The sequence below is a fragment of the Falco peregrinus genome, chromosome 2 (genome assembly GCF_023634155.1).
Source record: "Falco peregrinus isolate bFalPer1 chromosome 2, bFalPer1.pri, whole genome shotgun sequence".
Taxonomy (NCBI): Eukaryota; Metazoa; Chordata; class Aves; order Falconiformes; family Falconidae; genus Falco; species Falco peregrinus.
In genome coordinates, this window is record NC_073722.1 from 69,634,509 (window position 1) to 69,657,179 (window position 22,671).

The window sequence follows — 22,671 nt, forward strand, 5'->3', positions numbered from 1 at the left end:
CCGGCTCCGCGGGGGAGCCGCCGCCGCCGCAGCAGCCGGGCAGGTGTTGCCGCCGGGCGGGTCGCGCCGCGCTGTGCCGCGCCGTGCGGCGCCGCCTCCCCACCGCGGGGGGCCCAGCGGCCATGTTGTCCCTTGGCGCGGCGGTAACGCTGCGGCCGCCGGCTGCCACAGCCGCGCTCCCCGGCGGCGTGACGAAGCAGAAAGGTGGGGAAGAGACACCCGCCGCCCCTCGGGGTTAATGATTAAGCGCTAAAAGTGCCTTTGTGTTCTTAATTGGCGCACGCTGCCCGAGTGCCGCGCGTTCGAGCGCGGGTGCCGTTCCCGCACAGGCGAGAGCTGGCGGAGCTGCCGGGTAGGGAGCTCCCGGCCCTCCGCGCTCGGCCCCCCGGCCCCGCCGCACGGGAGGGTGGGCAGCGCCTCCGCCCTGCCAAGATGCCGGGCCTCGGCCCCGGCGAGCGGCCCGAGCACCCGGGGTGGCCGGTGGCGTGACTTGGGGCGCTGCAGAAGCCTTAAATAAGCTTTAGGCGGTCACAGCCGGTGCGGTACCTCACAGGCCAGTTGCGCGCCTACAGTGTTTTGAAGTCAGTATTTTGCTGGACAGACTGTTCGGGGGCCCGGCGGTATTTGAGGGAAAAGTACTGTGCAGCTGGGTTAGGCCCTAAACCTGTGTTTGCACAGGTACCAGTACTTCCAGTAGTAATGCAAGTGACTTTCCGGGTTGCATGGGAGCTCTTCCTTTGGCCCAGGCAAGGGGTTGTGGAGTTCAGCATGGCTGCTGGTCAGTAGAAGCAGCCAAGTGCCTTCTTTTCCCCTCGCATCTGGCCAAGGGCCTGCCTGAGAGGTAGATTTTTTTGGTTTGTTTTTTTTTTTTTTTCCTCTATGTGCTCCCTAAACAAAAGGTATACATTGATTTTGCTCTAGGCTTTGTGGGGCCCCTGGACCTTGCACAGCTCGTGTGCCAGGGCCAATGCAATGTGTGCATGTTTGGGGGATGGGACGGAGAGATACCAGCGGCTACTGGCTCCCAGTCCTGCTGTTCCAGGCTGGTATTATCAGATGAGCGCTATCTGTATGACATGGGCACTCGTTTTTCCTCTCCATGTGAGCACACAAATTAGTCTTGCTAGGGACTGCATGCTTCTGCAGGTTTGCCAGAAGTGGAAATATGAATTGTTAAAGCTCAGGAATTGTAAAACTCTTAAGGTTGTTTCCACCCTCATTTTAAACAGATGTAAATCTAGAGTTAACTCTGCTGAAGGAAGAGTTATGCAGCACAAAACCAGTGTGCATGTCTGTGAACAGATACAGCTGACTGTCGGAGAAATAAAAATAATGAAGTAGTGGTGAATAAGCTGGGCACCTTACTTTCAGCCGTAATAAGCAGAGTTTCTGAGAAGCAGATGTTCTCCCTCTTGCAAGCGCTGGTCTCTAGCTGAACATGGCTGAGAAGGCAGTGAGGTCCCTGAAGCCTGTGTGAGGCATGAATGTATATACAGGCTTTAATGATGTCTTAGAGGCAGAGTCCCCGCAATATGATCCTTAGAATTACAGTATTAGATACACTGCCAGACGTGTTGCTGACATGGGTTGGCTTTATAGGGATCTGCCTTTGCATGTCTCCTTGTGTGTGCCATAAACTATTAAAGCAAGATTAACGGATGTATTCTTCTGCAGCTTTGTTCTCTTGGGGCAGATTTATATGCCTAGGTGGCTCCTGTAAGCACTGGTGCCATACATTATACCTTCTGCTGACTGCTTGTGCCAGTGTAACATGTTAAGGGCTCTTGCAGTCCTTTAAACCAGGTAGTAGTGCCATTTTCAACAGGCAGCTCTACTGCCCAGGGTATTGCGTATTAGCGGGATTGATGAAGGTTTCTCCTGTCCTTTCATTTTAACATGCTCCTTGATCCCAGAAAATAGCTGTGTAGTGAACTGGGACAATGCTTCTCTGACCTTTACGTGAGCCTGGAATAAGCAGGAGGAAAAACTCTCCACCTAGTCTGTTCCTCTGTTGTTTCTGCATTTGGACTTGGGTAAACATGGCCTCTAAAAATACTCCATTCTCAAATGCTTCTGTTTTTCTTGTGACCACCTAGAAAAGACCGCTTATCTTATGCTTTAAAGAGGTTTGCTTTACAGGAGTTTGTAACAATTTTCTGTATTTAAATTGCTTTCTGTTTCTTTGCATTGACTTTCTTCCCCGTATAACACCTGCATGCTTTCTTCTCTGGTATCTCACAGTCACCTAGAATGGAAAGTAAGGATGTATTTATTTATCTTTGCTGTTACATTGTCAAAGAACATACTGCATTCCCCAACAAGAATTTTATTTTTCTGTTTTGTGTGTTTACTATTGGATCTTCACTTGTGCTCCCAGCCCTTGCACATTTTAATACCTTTTCAGCTATTCTCTTTTCCAAACTGTCAAGTTTTTGTTCCCTCCACCCCACACCCCCAAGCCCCCGCCTTTAACTTGTGGAGTTCTTTTTGAATTTCTTCTTTTTCATTCTGTGGCTGTTTGAAGTCCTGATTCTGCTTTGTCATTGTGTCTTCTAGCTTCTTCATGTTGGCTGTCAGGTTGCTCTTCACAGCTTCACTTCTTAGCCATTCCACTCCTGTGCAAAGCTGCTGGTAAACTGTGAAAGACCTTGCTATTTCTCAACTTGCACTTCTAGGGTGTTTAGTTTGCTCGTGCCCTATAGCCTTTTCAGTTTGGAGCTGACTATTACCTGTTGTTGGTCACTGCAAGTGAAAGTTTTTTTTCTTTTCTTTTGAATGTTTGCACTTGCAAATGCTGAACAAGCTGAGTGTCATTCTGGAAATTATACATCTTCTGTAATGATGCTGCTGAGCTGTATGGGCCCATACTCCTCTAACACATATGCAAGTGCTGCACTGGTTTCTGTATTCAGTAATTGTGTCTTTCTGTAGCTTTAATAATTTGCCCCTTAAAGCCTTGGCTGTTTAGAGAAGGTCTGTGAAGATCGGTTAAAAAATTATGATTTGCATTGTGGTCTCGTGATCCAAGACAGTGAACTCTCTTGTGGATACTAGTTGGTAGAACATAGCATAGATACTATCCAGTGCCTTGTTCTGCATGTAACATAGGTCTGGAGGAAAGAGATTTAAACGAGCATTTACCTGCCTCTTGCTATCTTCAACAGTGATTTACATAAAGTCTGGAGGGCTGGACTTTATGATTTGGGATAGACCTGGAGACTTCTGAATCTCTCCCACTTTTGTCATTCTGAGCAAATTTTGTTCCAGTTTTGTATACACTTACGCATGTTTCCTTTGGTAAATGGTATTGCTTGTATTTACCAGCAGCAGTTCTGCAGATTTCTGATTTTTTTCCTTTTGGTTCTTCTGAGCAAATTTAATTCTAATTTTGGTGTATATATTTAGAAGAGGGTATCTCTTCATATTTACTGATGTCAGTTCAGCTGCAGAAGTTCCTGAATCAAATTTAGTTTGTCCTATGGAAGGAGCCAACTACCAACCCAACCAGTCATAGAGCTGTAGGATAACCGATAACCAGAGTGGTTTCCAGGTGTGCTCACTTCCAGCCATGCATGTAAGGAACAGGCTACACAAGCTTGTGGGTATGCACTGGTGGTATCTCATGGACTTTGCTGCCACCAGTGGAATCCATCTGTACCTATCACTTTACATAGCTACTGCAGCAGGAGGAAAAAAAAAAGAAAGAAAGAAAAAAATTCAACCTCTAAGTGAAGAACTGTGGCTGTGGTTTTACTTAAAGGAGAACAAAAAAGGAGAGGAAAACAAAGGGGTTAGTATTTATAGTGAGTAGGTGAGGCTGCTAGTCCGCCCTTCAAAAGATGGTACTTGGTACTCTTCTCTCTTCATGGGAAAAAATTCAGCCATCATATTTTAGATCCATAGTGATAGAGTAGATCAGTCTTCTTACTTCAGAAGTCGGTTCTTTCTTAAACAAAAATCTGATTGCTGGATCTCTGTAGTTCAGACTGTACAGTTCTGTTTGTGTTTTTAAGTGGTATGTTTGCTGAAGAAAACAAATACTCCAGGGAGACCAAATCTGCTTCGGTGTGACATGAAATTTGGTGAAGGTTTATTATAGCTCAGCCCCCCACCCCCAAATCAAAGAAAGGGAGAAAAGGAAAGGTTTAAAAAGATGATTCAATTTTGTGGGCATTTTTTTCCTTTTCAGGTCAAAAATAGAGAACAGAGGATTTACTACTTCAAAGGCAAACATTTCCTTGTTGTTTTCTTTTTTTTTTTTTCTTAGCCAAACCATCCCCCTTAGCTTTTATTTCAAGTAGAATCAACTGAAATTTTTTCTGCCCATGATTGTTTTTTGTTTGGCCGTTGAACCAGATAATCCAATATTTGCACAGCTTTCCCTGGAGCTGCACAAAGAGGTAATGCTGTCATTATGACAGGTAGACCTCAGGAGATTATGTGGAAACACGGGGTCTCCTAGCAGAAGCTCCCTGGCCTTTAAATGTTCACTCTTAGATCTTCAGGATTTCCCTGCAGATCTATGGACTGTGTTATATTAGAGGGGGTTGAAGTGTTGAGGGGTCTACATCCCCAAAGGAAGGCAGAGGAAAAATGATATTCATCATCAGGGCATGGAGTTTCTGGACTGTTCAAGAATACTTTTTCCCTAGGGAAGGATAAGGCTTCTAGTGCTAAATGGTAGGATTTACTCATATATGTATTTGAACTTTATTTTATTTTTAGTTTGTGGTTTCTTATTGTTCTGAAAGCATGGTGACATATATACCTCTTTCTTGCTATTGGTTCTTGCTTATGCCAATGTACCTTGGTCTGTTTATACAAAAATATTTGTTACCAGTTAAACTCACCTTCTTCTGTTTGCACCAAAACATCTTAGGCTCATGAAAACTGTCTGACCAATGAAACTGTCTGCTTGGACAGACAATTTCTGCAGATCACTCAGTTTGCATGTGGAAATACAGTTTTTCCAGTCTGGCTTCGATGATTAGTAGTATAGATTTTCTAAGAAAATGCCCACTGTTATAAGCAGCTGTAGGTTTGTGCTTATGAAACCTATTTGCACAAATATTATCAGCCACCAAAGTCTCCACCCAAGTCTGCCACAGTTGTTCAGATCTTCCAACAATTACAATCTAATTAGAGCCGGCATTCAAAGTTGCCTCCAGCATTTCAAACAAAAGTAATTTAGTGGTAATAAAAGTGGTAGATTGACAGCTCTGGAATCTGAACTCAGCTTATCCGCAAAACATACCCAGGGTGGGAAAGAGCTACAAGAATCACGGCAACAACTCTCTGAAGGGCTTGACCCCTTGCCTTGAAATGACAACCTCTGAGGGATGAACATATGGGTAATTTTCTACAAGTCCCTCTACTGCCACTGCCAAGAGTGCTGCTAATTACTGACAATAATTAGTATATTGTCTGTAGCTTGAATACTTTTCCACTAGGAAAAACACCTGTATGATAACAATCAAATGCCCATCATGTAGTGATGGTGTTTATGAAGCTAAGAATTATTCTGAATTTGAACTGCAGCCTGTGAGGTGAAAGGCTTTATCCTATTACCAGTCCCCTGGATCATTCAGTCTACAGTGTGTGAGGCACAGGGCTGTGATTACCAATTCATTTCATAAAGGCCAGCCATTTAAAATTCTCTCAAACTAGCAGCTGCTGGAGGAAGAAAAAAGCACCTGGATCTGGACAAATATATTTTTCTTCTTCTGGGTTAATCTAAAAAGAAAACCAACAATTCTTTCCCCTGACAAATGAGACTTTCAATCAGCGCTGAGCTATCACTGCAAAAGGATAACCTCTCTTTGCTTACTTGACATATGGGATTCTTCCAGTTCCAGAGGTGGAAGTCATGGTTAGGCTGAAGAGCACTTGAAAAAATAAGCCGCTTCATGCTGCTGGTCAGTAAAAGGAATCATTTGGATATGATGTGGAGAAAAGAATAGGCAATCCACCTGCTTCAGTTTCTTGTGGTGTTGCTGGATCCTTTTATTGCTGTTACATACAAGCACAGGCAGAGACAAGAAATACTTCTACTTCTTTCCTGTCTTCTGGTTCTCTTTCCTCTATCCCTTGGTTTCTATGCTCTAAAACACTAAATTATAACATAGGAAGGACCACCATGACTTCTGAAATCTGACAGGTCTTAGCTTTCTTCCAGCTGAGTTAACATACACCTTACTGCGGCAGGCAAACCTTAATTCAGTTGGCAGTAGGATTACAGCAGGTATATTTACCCTCAAGAACACTCATTTTCCATATCTAATTATCTCCTCATCTGCTGAGTCAGGGGGAAAATCAAAATTATCCTCTGTTTTAGATTATGTTTTCCTAGGACTGACATGAGAATTCTAGGTGACATTCTCAAAACCATCCAATTTATATAGGATCAAAAGACTCTGGCGTTCAGGGGATCATCTGCTCCTCAGATGTATTAGGGACATTAGAAAACAGTACCTTTGGTTTTTAACATTGGAGATGGAGGCACAGATAGAAGATTGCTGCATTTATAGCCATCTTTATAGAAGAAGATCATAATTTATGTTTTCAGATGAGTCTTTGAAAATGTCAATCTTGCATGTTCTAACTGGAAACCGAACTGCCCATGGGGTGTGTTTCAAGAGTATGAATTTGCACTAGTAATTCCACTATTTTTTTTTCTTTGTTCCTTTGCAATATATTTTTCTGGCAGCCGTAATCCACTCCAGAGGAGGAAGGAGAAGGTTGGGAGTTTTGTGTGTGTGTGAAAAAAGCTTTTGATTTATGCTGGGGGCAGCTGGTTTGGGTTTTTTTCTTCAGTTCTGCAGCATTCGTCTGTGATCTGCAGATTACTATTCCCTATTTGAAAACTGGGTATAAGCAAGATGGTTTTCTACCTCCTTCATCAGTCTGTTCCTCTTAGCCTACAAGCAGATTCAGCCAGAAGCTGTCTGTCATTCCAGTAGTATGTACACCTCTAATATCCATGCCTTAATGGTCTAGAAATACTATGCTATCCCACTCACTAGCCAAGGCTGATGTGGAGCGGTTGTAGACACATGCACTGCAGGTCCTTTTCTCATCCAGTTCTGTTCCCTCATCCCTATTTGGGAAAAGCAGGATTTCCTTGATATAGCCATGTCTGTGAACAACTTATGACAGCCAGCAGCCTGGCTCATCTCTGACTGCATGTTGCTGTGTCAGCAATTTGGCCCAGCATCTAACCCAACACCTCCTAAATCTCACCAAAATACAAATGCTAAGATGATAATACAGATGGAGTAAGATATGTAAGATGACAATACAGATGGAAGCATTGAAGTTAATATATGGTTTGTAGAGTAGTTTGGGATCCTTTGGGTTGGTAAATGCTGTGTAAGTTTAAAGCGCTGTTTTGTCTCATGCTCACGTAACTTACATTCCTTGGCTTTGCACTTTGGTGTGTGGATTAAGTTATAGCAGATCTGTCTAGAACACCCATTGAGGCTAAACAGTGGTGCATCTTCTGCTTCATTGTTTAATATCAGATGCTTTATTATGGAAATTCAAATAAAACTTGACCTAAACAAGGCAGGCCTTCCTGCTATTTTTAGAACATTATGCTATATCCCATGTCTGTGTTTCACAGGCTGGTGTGTAATTAATGATGTGTGTCCTTCCTTCCCTTGTTAATTGATGCACAAGCTTTTGGGAGGTATGCATCATTATCTAATGTAATCATGCAGAAAAGGGAAGAAAAGAAAAAATCCACGTGTTTAGATGTCTTACCACATTTGAAGCAGGAGGGAGAGAGCAGGCTGCCCTAGCAAGTTTGGAACTGGACTGCCTCGCAGTATCGCCAGGATCCACGAGTTTTGAACAGTCTCTGGCTCCAAATGCCTCCATGATCCTGTTTAGAGAAGTTGTTTTAAACATGTCTGTTCCTTCTGCTGCCCCTTGCCCTGGCATCTGGCAAGAGGGCAGAGGAGCCTCTCCCTCCATTTTCTGCTCAGTGATCTCCCAACTTGCCATCGTTTGCTTTCAGGTTGGAGGCAGGTGTGCAGGAGACCATAGGTTCCTTTAATCTCTATTAAGAACAGCAGATCACAGTGGCCCCTCTGGCCTTGTTCCCTATGACTATGAAACTAGCTTTAGCAGCACAGAGATTTAATCTTTCTAGTGGAAATGTAGCGCCGGTCAAAGGTCTACACTGCATCTTTTAGGACAGTTTCTTAGCTGTGTGAAGTTAATCGTGAGGCAGTGTCCGTTCCAAGTTGCAGATTTTGGAAGAAGGCTTGTGCTACAGATTGCCTTTCTGCAGCTCTGCTCTCTTCCTTGGGAGAGATCCCAGAGAGAAAAGCCACAAACTCTGGCAGAGGTGCAGAGTGGGCCTCTGGCCCCTCTTGGAGGCTCCTTCTCTCACCTGACTCCTTTTCCCACCACCTATCTGGTGACCAGAGGGAGCGAATGAGCAGCTCTAGGTGCACTGTGAGCTGCCTGGGGATGATAAGCAGGTCTTTGTGTCTCTGTTATCTTTAAAACCTACCTGGTGCAGTCTGTCAGCTGCTTTAGGTTCTCTGAGAGCGCAGATGGGGGTGAGCCAAGGTGGCTAAGCTATGTAGCACTCTGGCTGTACCCCTGCCAGTGCATGCAGCAGGCAGGATGGGCTAATTGGAAGCAGCCAGTCACCCTTTCAGCTGTTGCTCCCAGTTTTGTTCCTCCATCTTCAGTCAATTTAGATCATACCTAAAGTGCGTCCACAACTACATTTAAGCAAAAGTGGTTACCATAGTAACACTGGAGATTTTCCAAATGCAGTCTATGATGTAAACAGCTAAAATGACTGTTACCCCAAATAGTTGTTTATTTCTTCTGTGAGGTTTATTGAGTATTTAAATCTGTTGTAGCACACACAGATTTACCACTTCTAAGTATAACTTGGAGGAGTAACACATTTTTTCTTATTGCTTCCATTTCAGCAGATCTGTTTCCATGTCAACAGCTCACATTGATAAAGAATTGACATTCTGACTGCATTTGGCAGTGTAGGGTACAAGGTGACAATTAAAATAAATCAATGTTTCTAATGATGCTGATGTTAAAACCCTGCCAAAATACTGGGGTCCCCATGCACAGTAGCCAGAGATCGCTTCTTGAATCTGCAGAGAGCGAGTCAGGAATTCTCATGGGAACAGACTTTCTTTGCAAGGTTTTTAAGCCTTCCTGCTTACAGATGCAGAAAGACTGGGAAAGCAAACTCTCACAGAAAAACACACCTATCACTCTGTGTGTGTGCACGCACATGTGTGTTTGCGTTGGCCCATCCACTTCTAATCTAGCTGAGGTCTAGAAATGCATAAAGCATGCAGTAAAAAATTAGAGCACAATTCTTGGTCTAACCTGTTTTGAGTCAAGTTTCTGGCAAAAATTGTGGAGCAGTAGGGCTTAATTAACCCCCCCTCCTTCCACTCCTGATTTCCTTGTGGTGAATATATGTATTGAAATTACTGAGGGACAACAAACATGGAGGCCCAGAAGGGCAGTTTTTAAGCTTGCAAGCCTGTTCAACAAAGACTGGCACTTTGAATTATATATTTGGGGGATGAAAGTGGACTGCTTTTCTCTGTCTGTGTGAGCAGCATGTAGATACACAATCGCCACAGTTGAGGTGTCATCAGTGTGCTTGTTTTCCCATAGTGCGTAAAGGAGCTAAGATCAGTGGCCCACTATATTAAGCATCCCGTTTACACACAATAGGAGAGACAGACACAATCCACAAAAATCCCCAGACTAAGCAGACAGCAAACAGGGAAGGAAGGAAAACTGTTACCCCCATTTTACAGGGGCAGAGAGGGATTAAAAGGGTTTTTTTCAAAGCTGCAGATAAGAGTGGTGGCTTCCAGGTGATGCAGGCTCCCCACCTGCACTTTGGATGCCAGAAAATCCCTTACCTGGTGTTGGCTCAGTGTCATACTGGAGTCTCGTGGTAGATGTGGCAATCCAAATCAGCGCTCCTGAATTGAAATGTGCACACCTTCAAGGGTGAGCAGAGTTTGGCAATACATTTCCATAGAGACATTCAGCTTGTCTGAAGGCACTCTGTGTGGTTTGAATTAGGTTTGAATCTGTAATTTCTGTTGCATCTGGGGACTATACATACTTTCTAATGTTGGGCATCTAAATGATTTGCTTAGTGATCTTAGTTGCTGTTGGTTCTCTTGGTAGCAAATGGAAAGAAGTAGTTGTGTCCAAGCAACAGTTCAGGTCACCTTCAGCAGGTGTCTAGCACTGCCTGATACTGCTTCATGAATGTGTAAATTCACTTGTTATGTCTTTCGTATCATGGGATCATATAATTTTTGTGGGTTTAACAAGTCCACAAACTTACTTTGTCTAGTGAGCCTTCTATTTTTAAATGAAATTCTTAGATACTGGTTTAGAGAAAAGAATAAAAAAGCAGAAATACTGTTAAGAGTCACGTGATTCCTGGTACCACTGAGGTATACCAAAATGTGGTGAGTTTTCACTCTCATACATACAAGAGCAAACTCCATACCCCACAACCAGTCATCTGTGTAATGGATATGAATATAGTAAATCCCCCACATGTACAAATGATAATTTTATTTCCAGATTGCATTCTTTGGAGGATCTCTGAGCGCTTCAGAAGGATTAATGAATTATGCCTCACAGCAGCCCATAAGGTGGTAAGTATTATTACTGTATTTTGTAAATGTGAAAGAATTGTGGGATGTTGATAAACAGAAATTGCCAATTCAGTCAAGTCTGTGGCAAGTAACTTTTCCCTGTAGAAAAATGCCACTCTTTCAAGATACAGGGCAGATACAATGTTTATATGTTTCAGCAAATGAGCCATTGCTGAATTACTTTAATTTGATTACACAGGAGTGAGACACTTTCAGGACATATCCTGTGAATGTCACTGAGGTGCTCTAACACAAAAAATAGATTGCAACTGAGAAGGAATGTGTAATCTCTGTTGAATATTGGCAGTGGCTGACAGTAGAACAGCAGCTGGTTGGATGGGTCTGCACAATAACGAGGGTTAAGACGATCTAGTGCTCTGTTGAACTGCTGTTGGCCTTCCTTATCATATTACCTCATCTCCTAGCTGCAGGGACTGGCAATCTTTCAAGGAGGTATGCACAATATTGTTTTCCCCCACTTTGAATTAGAGGTATGAAAGTAGCAGGGGCTGTAAGTGCTGCTTCTCAGAGGTTGAGCTGAGCATGGGGTCCTGCGAGGGGGTAACCTCCAGCACCTGTGAAATTTGGCTTTGGAGGGTGCCAGGGTTAGGGAAGCATCCCTCCTGGTGCACAGCTTCCAGTACCTGGCCCGTCAGAAGCCCTTTACCACACACTTGTGGCTGTCAGCTCTCAAGCTAAGTTTCAGTACCTGCAGCCATTGTTCCATGGAGATGTGACTAGCCATATGGTAGTGCTGTTTCTACCCCCATTTTATTAGCTAAATCTAATTAACAGGCCATTATAATAACCAGACAGACAAATATAATAATCTACTGTCATGCTTCATTGTAAATAATGGCTGTAGTAGCCACAGCAATATTATTTGACTTAATATGAATGTGTTTGACATACGCCATCAAGAATGAGATGAACATGATGCCTCAGACAAACTGTGTATTCACATGTGGTCCCTGTTGTTCAAAAGCTCTGGAAACACGGCTGTAATCAGTAACAGTAAAGTTCTGAAGAATGAAAGGATGGTCACAACCATTTATATACGAGTTAATGCAAACCAGAAGAAACACATAACCAAACACAGACTGGAGTTGAAGAAGAGATATAACATAGTCCCAGAAATTCTGTACTAGAGGCCTAAATTTTAACAGGAGTAAACAAGACCCATTCCTGAGATGTCGTTGAGAAATCTTTGTGTGAAACAGGAGGAATATATAAGTGAAAGATGTCAAATGGTGTTTGGCTGTAATTGGATACAGCATGAATGCTGTGAAAATGTTAACCTAAATCTGTCCTAAATCTGAAACAAAACTTTGCTCTTGCTACCTAAGATTTCTTCTAAGCTTTGCTGAAGTGCAGTTGTGGAATGACTAATTGAAAGAAAACTATAATTCTAATAGTTGAACATTCCCTTTTGTCACCAGTGTTGTCCAACACTAGAAAGTAGAGGAGGAAAGAAATAAGTTACTTTACAGCCGTTTGTGTAAAAAAAAAAATAAATGGGGTGGGAAATAATAAAAAAATGTAGGTTTTGTAATAAATCAGATATATTAAGCTGAAGGCTTCTGCCCTTCTAAAATAAAAGGAAGTAAGAGATTTTTGGTGGCAAAGATACTACCTTGTGGGATTTTAATGGAATTGTAAAACACATTCCCCTGACTTCAGGATGATGTAGTGAAAATGCAAGGTGTTAATCACAGTTCTGCTTGATTTCATTCAGGATCTGAGTTGCTTTGTGTCATCAGTGGGGTGCAATTCCTATGGAGTGAAACAACGCATACAGCATGGACTAAAGTACTTCAGAACAGCTGTGTGCTGCCTTAGGCAGTACCTCAGTGGTTAATAGGACTAATGAATGTGCACGCTAACAACAGCGAACACAATTTAAGGATCAAGACCAAAGGTTATTTTCAGATAAGAGAAAAGAGAAGGTGAAAATATACAGGCATGCAGAAACAGAGTATTGTGAGAAGATTTAGGGCCTTGGCATCAAGCAAAAATCGTCACTTTGCTGTTACTTTGCAAGAAAGGTTGCAACCTGAAACATACCTACGTAAAATACTGCTTCAAGCTTCCTTAAACTTCACAGAGGCTCTGTTCTACTGATGAAGCTTGGGCAGAGCAGAAGGGAAGGGTGGTAGCTTGGGCTTGCTAAAAACTAGTGAGACTTTCTGCTGGGGCACATATTATTGAGCAGTCACTTTGCTATCTTTTGAAAGAATAGACGTGCCTCTCCTGGTCTGTCCATGCTGGTGAAGATAGGTGTGCAGACACAGAAACCTGGTACTAGAGAGGATGCCACAGTGATTCATAGGCAATAAATTTTTGGCCAAAACCAGAGTGAAAGAGCATGCAGTGACACATGAGATATCCCCTGTCTACCTCTGCTGCCCTGGATGTGCCAGGTATAGTCTAGTTCTTTTTCTAGGCCACAGTGGAGGAGAAACACAGCAAGTAATTGTCTAGCTGGTTGCTCCATTCACTCCCATACCTAAGATGAAGAGCTGTTGCTACCACAGGAGGGGTAGCAGTGGGTCTCTGGTGACAAGGTAAGCAGGTACCAGGGACTGGCAAGTGCATACTGCAGTGAAAGGGGAATCCCAGGGTGTCAGAAATGTCTCACCTTAGTTCTGTGTCTGGATGTTGAAATGCTGAGCCAGCATCTCAATGCACTTTGTTATTCTGGAAGAAAGTTACTCCATTTACTCCTCAGGTTCCTGGAAGGATTGCTGGGGTCAGAGACTGGCCTATAATTGCAGCTGTCAGCTCACTGTTAAATGGAGAGATGTAAAATACCTCCTTGCACATCATTTATTAACATTTAAAACCTGTCAGGGGACATATAAAACATTCCTTTTTTTGTAGCATTTATAAACTACTGAGAAGCACAGACACATTCCCCTATATTAATTACCCTAATTTAGGCAATGTCCATGGAGGGCCTGTGAGCACAGTAGCTATGATTTCCACACCCCCAACCCCCCCCAGTTCTTTTATTTCTAGGCATTGAGGTTCCCCTGAGCCCATTCCAGCTGCAAATTCTGCTGGCATGAAGCAGGGTAATTCTGGAGAGTGAATGTATTTTCAGACCTTGTATACATGAGGGAGTTGCACTAAGATTACTGGTAAACCTGCTTAGTTAAACCAATGCAAAATGTGACATGGACAGTCCTATTTCATCTCGTTGCTTCTTTTAGATTTGGATTAGGTTTGAAATCAAGTAAACCCCCATTTAACATCTTTAAATAAAGATGTATGAAGGCATTCACATCAGTTTAACTTGAATTGTTTCAGTCAGATTTAAATGAAACCGGTGAAATTTTCTTGTACTAAGAGGACTTCAGTAAATACAAATTCCTGTTTCTCTTCTACAGGCCTGAGGTGTTGCAGCTCTTCTGGCTTTTCACAAGGCATAATTTTAGTCACCTATGCTAGGAGTCAGTGGGAATTACAGGCTCTGCTGGATCAGGGTAAATCAAGAAAGGGGCATTTAGTGGTCAAAGAAGGAACATGAAAGGCATCATTATTTGTCTCACTCAGTGAAAATGATCACAGCAGATCTTTTCAACCTCTGCAGGCCTAGTGCTATGACCGGGTTGGACCTGCCATATATCCTCAGTGTTGTCTTGTTGCTGTCAGAGTATCCAATGGGGCTAGCACACATGGGGTGGTCCAAGTGATGCATCTGAGTGGGGAAGGTTCAGCCTACAGCATCTTCACATGGCAAATTCCTCTCTGCTGAGCTCTGGTATTGGTACCTATGTGTGAGAGCAAGAGACTGGGCAGGTATCTATTCCCCTTGGGTTATTTCAGCCAGCTGATAAAAAGGAAGAAATGTGGCTACTCTCAGGTCATGAAACATTTGTGGTGGGCATGTTTTGCTGCAGTAGTATGATGTTTGGAGAATAAAATGTTATACTGAATGTCATCTTGAGTTTCCTCCATGAAATAATTTGGAGAGTGTTCCCCAGCTACATGTGCTGAGCTGTGAGAATTGTTGCTGAAAGCACATAATGTTGTGTATCCTTAATTTTAAAGGACTCCACCATGGAGAAGTCTGTATGTGTTAGAGAATTACTATGGTTTTGAATGGTACAGATCTATGGTTTTCTTTATCAGAGGTGAAGCCATATAAATGCTGCTTGTCACTTTCTTGCTGTCACCTGTGAATGTTTTGGTGAGTGTCCCAAATCAGTGATGGAAAAGCACTGAGAAATACCTAGAGTAGTTGGGTTCTTGTGCAGAGGGGAGCTGATTAGGTCCAGTGCCTGGAGGAGGATCCTTCTGCAGAGGTATTCCTCCCATTAGCTGTGCCACTAAGCCATATATCATAGGAGGGCTGAAATTTGTTTTTATCAATTCAGGAACAAGATCCTACATCTGTTCCTAATTACAGGTAGGGGTCTCAGAGGAGGTCTGAGTTACAGTGTATGTGGATATCAAAATGCATAGCTCTCATTACTTGAATAGGTAAATAATTTTATTCATCATCTGTGCAGGGACGTAGGAAGCGTAGCCCAGGAGATGTTAACAATTAACTGCAATCTCATTTGCATTACTGGCTATCAATATCTTCAGCTCTTCTGCATAGTAGTTTAATATTGACTACATAAACCTTCTGAAAAGGGGTTAACTTTTTTGTGTGAATTGTGCATTTACAAATATATTTCTATTTTTGTCAGATTGAATATACATGATGTTTTGCTATAGAGGAAGTGTTTTTTATAGTGCTTTGCTTTGTTTTGGGGAATGAGGGACCAAATGTCTTCTGTAAAATCTGGGCTACCACAGCTTATGACTAGCTTCTATTCAAGTCAAGGTGCTAACCACCATGCAGGAATGACTGCTGTGTATGAAACAGATCATTTCCCTGGACTGAAAATTTTAGTTTTGGCAGAGTCAGTGTTGTTGCTTATGCTTTTGAGGGCAGCTGTCTCTGTCCCATATGGTGTACAGATTTTGCAGTCTAGTAAATGCAAGGATTTGATCTTGTTTTTTTAAACAACTTGCCCTCACTGTAGGGTTACTCTGGTTGCCTCCAAAAAAGTCACATGTAAGAAATGCACCAACCCATATTGATACAATTTATTGCTATGGATTCAAACAGACATAAGAGAAAAATATCGAGAAGTGTGGCTATTGGCAGGCAAATACACTACTATTCTTATTTTGAACTTGGGCTGGCTTAACTGAAGCATACTGGTGCCTTTTGCTGGAGTTGTCTGCATGGATGGGAGAGTATAGGCAACAACTTGAGTTAATACCTGGAAAACTCTTCTTTTTCTGTTAGAAATTCCAATTGTATTCCAGGCAGTGCAAAATACTGCTGACAGATTGGTTCTGCTCTTCGTTAATTGTGTGGTGGCAAAAGTGCTTTGATGGTTTGTGTCTATGGGGTTGGGAAATCCCTCTAAGAACCTTCACATGTGCAGTAATGTAAAATGCACTGCTGCTGTTACTTGAATTGTTAAATTTCTTGAGGTGAGCAGTAGCAACCTGCAAATGGGAACAGCAGAAAATGCAGTGATTTCAAAGCAGTGCATTTAACTTGAACTCAGTACCAAGCACATTGCTGGAGTTATTAGTAATCAGTTCAGAAGCAACTACAGCAATACAGGTGGTAAATAGATGGCAGCATGGATTTATTAAAAGTAAATAATACAAACTAACTTAATTTCTTTCTCTGATGGGATAAAAAGCTTAATGGATAAGGTAAATCCACCAGAATAATGTTTCTCTGTTTCATGAACTGTTTTCTTAACAGTTCCATGCAGCAGTCTCATAAGAAAATGAGAAGTGTGGATAAGGTATAATTTTTAGAAAATATGATGGATTGTAATCAATTTTGAGTGACAGTAAATGTATATGTCAAGGTATATCTCAAGTGCTTGTCGCATTGGTGCTTATATATTAATAACTCAGTTTTGTGAGAGGAGAGAGCTGTCTTTCAGGAATCAATTCTGGCTCCAATACTAAGTTAATGTGCTCTATTTTCATTAATTGCTTTGATGGTAGGATTAAGACTTCATTGATCGTATGTGTGAATGATATTAAGTCTTGTTGGGATTGCAAATACCATGCAGAGAGTAGTCATTAAAATATATCCTTCTCTGGACATGCCTCTGGCATACGCTCTAGAGCCTCAGAGAAGGAATATGTGCATGGCTGGACCACTTTGGAATTTTCTCTATAAAGCAAAACTCCCTCTGTCCTTCTGGCTGGGGTCAAGAGATTGGCTCTCTATCTGCAATTACATTAAAAAAACCCCCAACAAACCACACCAAAAAAACCCCAACTAAAAAACCTTACATTAAAAGAACATTGAGGTTGTAAAGCCAACCACTGAGTAATTAGGAAATAATAGAATTCAAGTGGCCTGTATAATTTTATTTCATCTTCCTAATGCATATGTATTATGAGGCAGTTTTTAATTCCAGGAATCCATACTATTTTTAACTCAGGATTCTCCTTTGGTAGCCCTCTGAACAGAAAGGAATTTCATACAGGCTGAGCATTGCTTCATGCGATTTCATTAAAAATTCCTCAGAACATCCTTTAAGGCCAGTTTGCAGCCCACCATTTCTAATGATATTCTTGCAAAATGGAGATGTCCGTGCAGAAACATAGAAGCACTTCAGTGTAATGTTTCAGAAGCAGTGAGAAGAGATAGGAAGTTTTGAAGTGCAACAATGATATAAGGAATTAGTGAAATCTAACATTTTTTGGTAAATCAAAAATTTAAAAATCTTTCCAAATTTAGGTTTCACTGCATATGTTTTGCAATATCTCTAGTTAAAGTCATAATATGATCTGTAATATGTACACTGAATCTTTGTGTCTGAAGGTTTCCACAGTTGCCTTAGATGCATAACAATTAGGCATTTTCGTTGGATGCTCTGGATAATACCATTAGATGCACAATAATTAGGTGTTTTAATCTCATTAATATTCATTTTCATACATTTAAATGCCTCTCTTATAGCATTTGTTAATTAACATACATTTACAATGGTATATTCCTCTTCCCCATTCAGCCATTCTGACTAATTTAATGAGCTGACATATCAGATGACTTCTCTTACAGGATTCTGCTGTTGTATCTTTGGTGGGAACAAAGAAGTGGTTATTGTGCTGTTTGTGAGCAGAATTAGTGCAGTTATTTTTTCTCACAAGGAATCTGGGGCATGGAGAGTCTGTCCTCAGTGATGCTGTTGCAAAATAGAGGGCTCCTTACTGTGTGTTTCCTTTTATTTGTATTATTAACACCTGCATCCCAGAAGCAAAGTTTGGGCCCTAATGTGTTTTTCAAATTGAAAGTGAATATAGTTTGCACCCCTAAAAGTTTGTTTCGTGCATCTTGGAGAGTAGAGCGCAGCCTGCAAAACTGTAGTGAGGGACACACCAACATTAAAAAAATATCTTTCCTTATTCTTGTAAGTAGGGCTAATTTAAAAGGTAAACTAAAACATTCAGGGGAGTTGAAGGAAATCTCTGTCTCCTGAAAACGCTTGCAAGGAGGTGAAGTAGTAACTGAAAAGCTGCTGTATAATTACACCTACTGGGGATATTCATTATGATTCTTGGGTTACTCTGGAGTCTGACTATTAGTATTAAGTTAGACAGCTTGCCTGTTATCATACAAATATTTTAACAGACTGTGCACGGCACCACCCACAATAATGCCTGTGGTTTCAGTTCCTGTGTTGCTGCTGAAGTACAAATAATAATAGTAAATGCATACAGAAAATAAACATAGTTCCTTCTGTAGATTTAGCAGATAGAGTTTTGGGTGATGGTACATTTCAGTTTTTTGAGTCTCATTTCATCAAAAATTAAGGGGAAAAACTCCTGTAAAATTCTTCATACTGATAAATCAAAAAGCAATCTCAGCAGTTAACAGATTATTCAAATTCAAGTGGAAAAAACACACCTGGAGGAGAATTTTCAAAAAGGCTCAATGTCAACTTAATTCTGTTCCCACTGAAGTCAATGGGAGTTAAGCCAGTACAGAGCGTTTTTCAAAATCTTAACCCTAGGATCTGCATACCCATCTAAGTTCGATGAGGTTTATTCTTTAGGAGATTCCAAGTTATTAAGGAAGAGATTTTCAGTAGCACCTGGGGGATTTAGAAGCACAGTTCAATTAGTCTTTCATTGCAATTTGTGCTTCTAAATACCTGAGACAGGTTTGAAAATCTCACGCTAAAACCCTGTCTCAGCTGTTGGTTAAAGCCTCAGTGCACATGTCTATTCTGATAAAAATAGGATTCCAGTCTGAGGCACATGCAGAATTTTGCATGTGGTTAGATGGTACGCCAGGAGAATAGGCTGTCACATTATCGTTAACTATAAATGAAGGGCATTGTCAAATGAGGAACATTTGAACAACATTGCAAACACTGCCACCACAGTCCTGCGGTGGCTTCTGCTTAATACTAAAGTCATGTTGTGTGACCTGTGTTAAACTGAGAGGCGTGTAGCTCCCTGAAGATGCCAAGAGGGTAAGTTAGTATTCATTTTGAGCACAATGGAAAGATCTGGTGCCCCACTTTTTGGATTGGCATATCATTTAGGAGTGATGGATGCGGTTATACGTCAGTGAACATGATTTACATGGGTTTAAATGGCTCCTTTTGACGTCGTTTTTATACAGTGTTGCTGCAGCCACCCAACAAAACCCTGCCCTGCTAGTGTAGTGAAGATGATCAGTTTTAGGTGTCTTGACAGCCCTCGCTTTTTCTGCTGGCAAGAAAAGACATATCCCTGCTTTCCTGAATTTCATGGACGAGAAAACACAATTCCTTTAAAGTGTCTGGAAGAGAAAAGAAGAGAGAGTTCTGTCAGTGCATTAGAAACTGGGAGAGTTTCAGCCATGGTCCTTGGGAGGAAGGGTTCAAAGCCCAGTGTTACTTCACTTGGGGGCAGCTTGGTTGCCAATGCCAAGTTAACCCCCTCACTGTTAGGGACCTCCAGGTATGATATGCCAGTGGTTCACAGTTCAGTCTACCTTTTGTACTCATAGGATGCAGTGTATGTTTCATACAGAAACAGACATATGCCTCTTTTTAGAGGTCAGATTCTCCGTCAGATACATCTCTTCTAAGAACTCCCACTGATGAAAACTAGTTGGGTGGCTACTGAACAACGTTACTGCTAGAATGATGTTTTGTACTGTACCAGTCCATCTCAGGACCTCTTGTGAAGGTGCCTTGCTTTGCATTTTCAACTCTGCTGCAGTGTAGCTGAACAGGAATTTGGGGGTCAGGCAGGAGAAATGGCAGTAAGAAGCTGAAAAATGTTTTCCTTTAAAAAGGATGGCTAAAAAAAGGAAACTAAATCTGAAATATTTTAGTGTGCAAATACACAAAAATGAAGAGGAAGCTTCATTCATACAGGGGATGTCCTAGTCATGCTAAAATTAAGCCTAACAGGACAGCCAGTCTTAGTCTTTACTTGGGTAAGCAGATGGATGAAGGAAAGTAAGTCTGGTTTTGTACCATCCCTTCTCAGCAGGCCTTGTACTCATGGCACAGGGAGGAGAAGCAGGAACATTACAGCAGCATACCTAGAGAAATGCCAGATGCTCTTCTCCTGTGAGCAAAGCGGGATGAAGTGGCAGGAAATGAAAGAAGCCTCATCCTGACAAATGCAGGGAGGTATCGAGTTCTGCAAAGCAGGGTGAAATAGCTTCCCACTCTGTAAAAGGAAGGAGGCTGGGAGGTGAAGTAGCTGTAATTCACGCAACCCATGCTAGCCTATTCAAGGCACTACTGTGTAATTCAATACAGAGTGAAGAATTACCATCTTTATACACTATTGAACTTAAACCAAGCCCACTGGGGCCAAACTGTTTCAAAGGAGATCATTTGGACTTGCACTGGAAATTACAATTAACTAATGGCTGTACAAGGTTCACATTACTTTAGGAGCTAAGTTTTACTGTCTGTCCAGGTTATGTCTTTATGACAATACCTTTGTTTAAAATATAGATAGCCCATTGGAGCTGCTTGATAAAGGAAAATATGAAACATTGATGTCATGGCGTTAGCCCTTGAGGGACAAGGACTCTTGCTCCTGAGGCCTTCTGAGCACACTAAAGCAGTGAAGCTCTTGGCTTTAGAAGGGTGGAAGAGGGTTTGAAACAGGCAGCTCCTAAACTGAATGAGACCAGGCAGTGTGGGGCTGACCATCAGGTCAAAGAATGGTTGCATTGTGGGGACACTAATGGCATGGGAACCTAGGATAGGTAAGGAAGCAACTGAACTGGAGGTGAGCAAAGTGAATCATGGAACAGTCTGGGTTGGAAGGGACCTTTAAAGGTTATCTAGCTTACCTCCCCTGCAGTGAGTAGGAATATCGCCAACTAGATCAGGTTGCTTAGAGCCTTGTCCAACCTGACCTTGAATGTTTCCAGGGATGGGGCATCTACAACCTCTCTGGACAACCTGTTCCAGTGTTTTGCCACCCTCTTTGTAAAACATTTCTTCCTTGTATCTAGTCTGAATGTACCTTCTTAGTTTAAAGCCGTTACCCCTTGTCCTGTCACTGCCCTGTTAAAAAGTCTGTCCTCATCTTTCTTATAAGCCTCCTCTATATAAGGATAGGTTTCAATAAGGTCTCCCTGGAACCTTCTCTTCTCCAGACTAAACAACCCCAAGGCTCTCAGGGCTGGGTTCCACCCCTCTGATCATTTTTGTGGCCCTTCTCTGGATCCACTCCAACAGGTCCATGTCTTTCCTGTGCTGATGGCTCTAGAGCTGGACACAGCACTCCAGGTGGGATCTCATCAGAGTAGAATAGAGGGGCAGAATCACCTCTCTTGATCTTCTGGCCATGCTTCTTTTGATGTGGCCCAGGATATGGCTGGCCTTCTGGGCTGTGAAGGTACATTGCTGGCTCATGTCCAGCTTTTCATCCACCATTATCCCCTAAGTCCTTCTCCACAGGGCTGCTCTCAATCCCTTCATCCCCCAGCCTGTATTGATACCAGGGGGTGCCCTGACCCAGGTGCAGGATCTTGCACTTGGCCTTGTTGAACCTCATGAGGTTCACATGGGCCCACTTCCTGAGCTTGTCCACATCCCTCTGGATGGTATGCCGTCCCTCAGGCATGTCAACCACACCACTCAGCTTGGGGTTGTCTGCAAACTTGCTGAGGATGCACTCAATCCCACTGTCAATGTCATTGATGAAGATATTAAATAGTACTGGTTCCAATACAGACCCTTGAGGGATACCATTTGTCACCGACCTCCATCCAGACGTTGAGCTATTGACCACTACTCTCCGGATACGACCAGCCAGCCAATTCCTTATCCACCAGATAGTCCATCCATCAAATCCATATATCTCCAATTTAGAGAGAATGATGTTGTGGGGGACCATGTCAGAGGCCTTACACAGGTCCAGATAGATAGTATCCATAGCTTTTCCTTTGTCCACTGAAGGGATAAGCTGTTGGAGTGGTCACAGGAAAATGTAGCATGTACAGAAGGATGCAAAGGAGTGAGAAGACAAAAGTAGCCCCATGACCCCGATAAAAGACTGAAGAGTTGCAGGCAACTTTTCTGATTTGGGATGGAAAAGTGCCTGACCCACAGAGACTTCTGGTCTGGTGGTCAGTTTCTGAACAAGTACTTATGTAGTCTGTTTTACTTTGGTTTCTGTGAACAACTGCAGCTCCTGATAAATGTTAGAAATATCCTTTTGATTCTGCATGGCTTGCCTGGCCTGTAGGCTCAGTCCAGAGTGATGTGTAATGGGAGCTTTGCTTTGACAGGAGCTCTGTACAGATTGGTGATTTGGAGAGTAACGTTTTCTTCCCTCTTGGCCTAATCTTGGAGGAAGTTGAGTCAGTGCTATCTTTCTTTCATTTGCTTGGAGGTTGTGCTGGTAGGGAGAACACATTATAGAAGAGTCAAGTTTCCCATTCTTCCTTTCTATACCTGTTTCCTCTCTTGTGCTAACTCATCCCACT

The 22,671-nt window shown here is 42.3% G+C and overlaps 1 long non-coding RNA gene across 1 annotated transcript in view; it reads left to right on the forward strand.

The window, feature by feature from the left end:
* Positions 1–452: 452 nt before the first annotated feature.
* The window catches only part of LOC114012338 (uncharacterized), a 38,215-nt gene continuing 15,996 nt past the window's right edge, over positions 453–22,671 (forward strand). The window contains exons 1-2 of the long non-coding RNA XR_003554726.2: positions 453–841; positions 10,606–10,679. This is a non-coding gene — a long non-coding RNA (uncharacterized LOC114012338). The remainder of the gene's footprint in view (positions 842–10,605; positions 10,680–22,671) is intronic.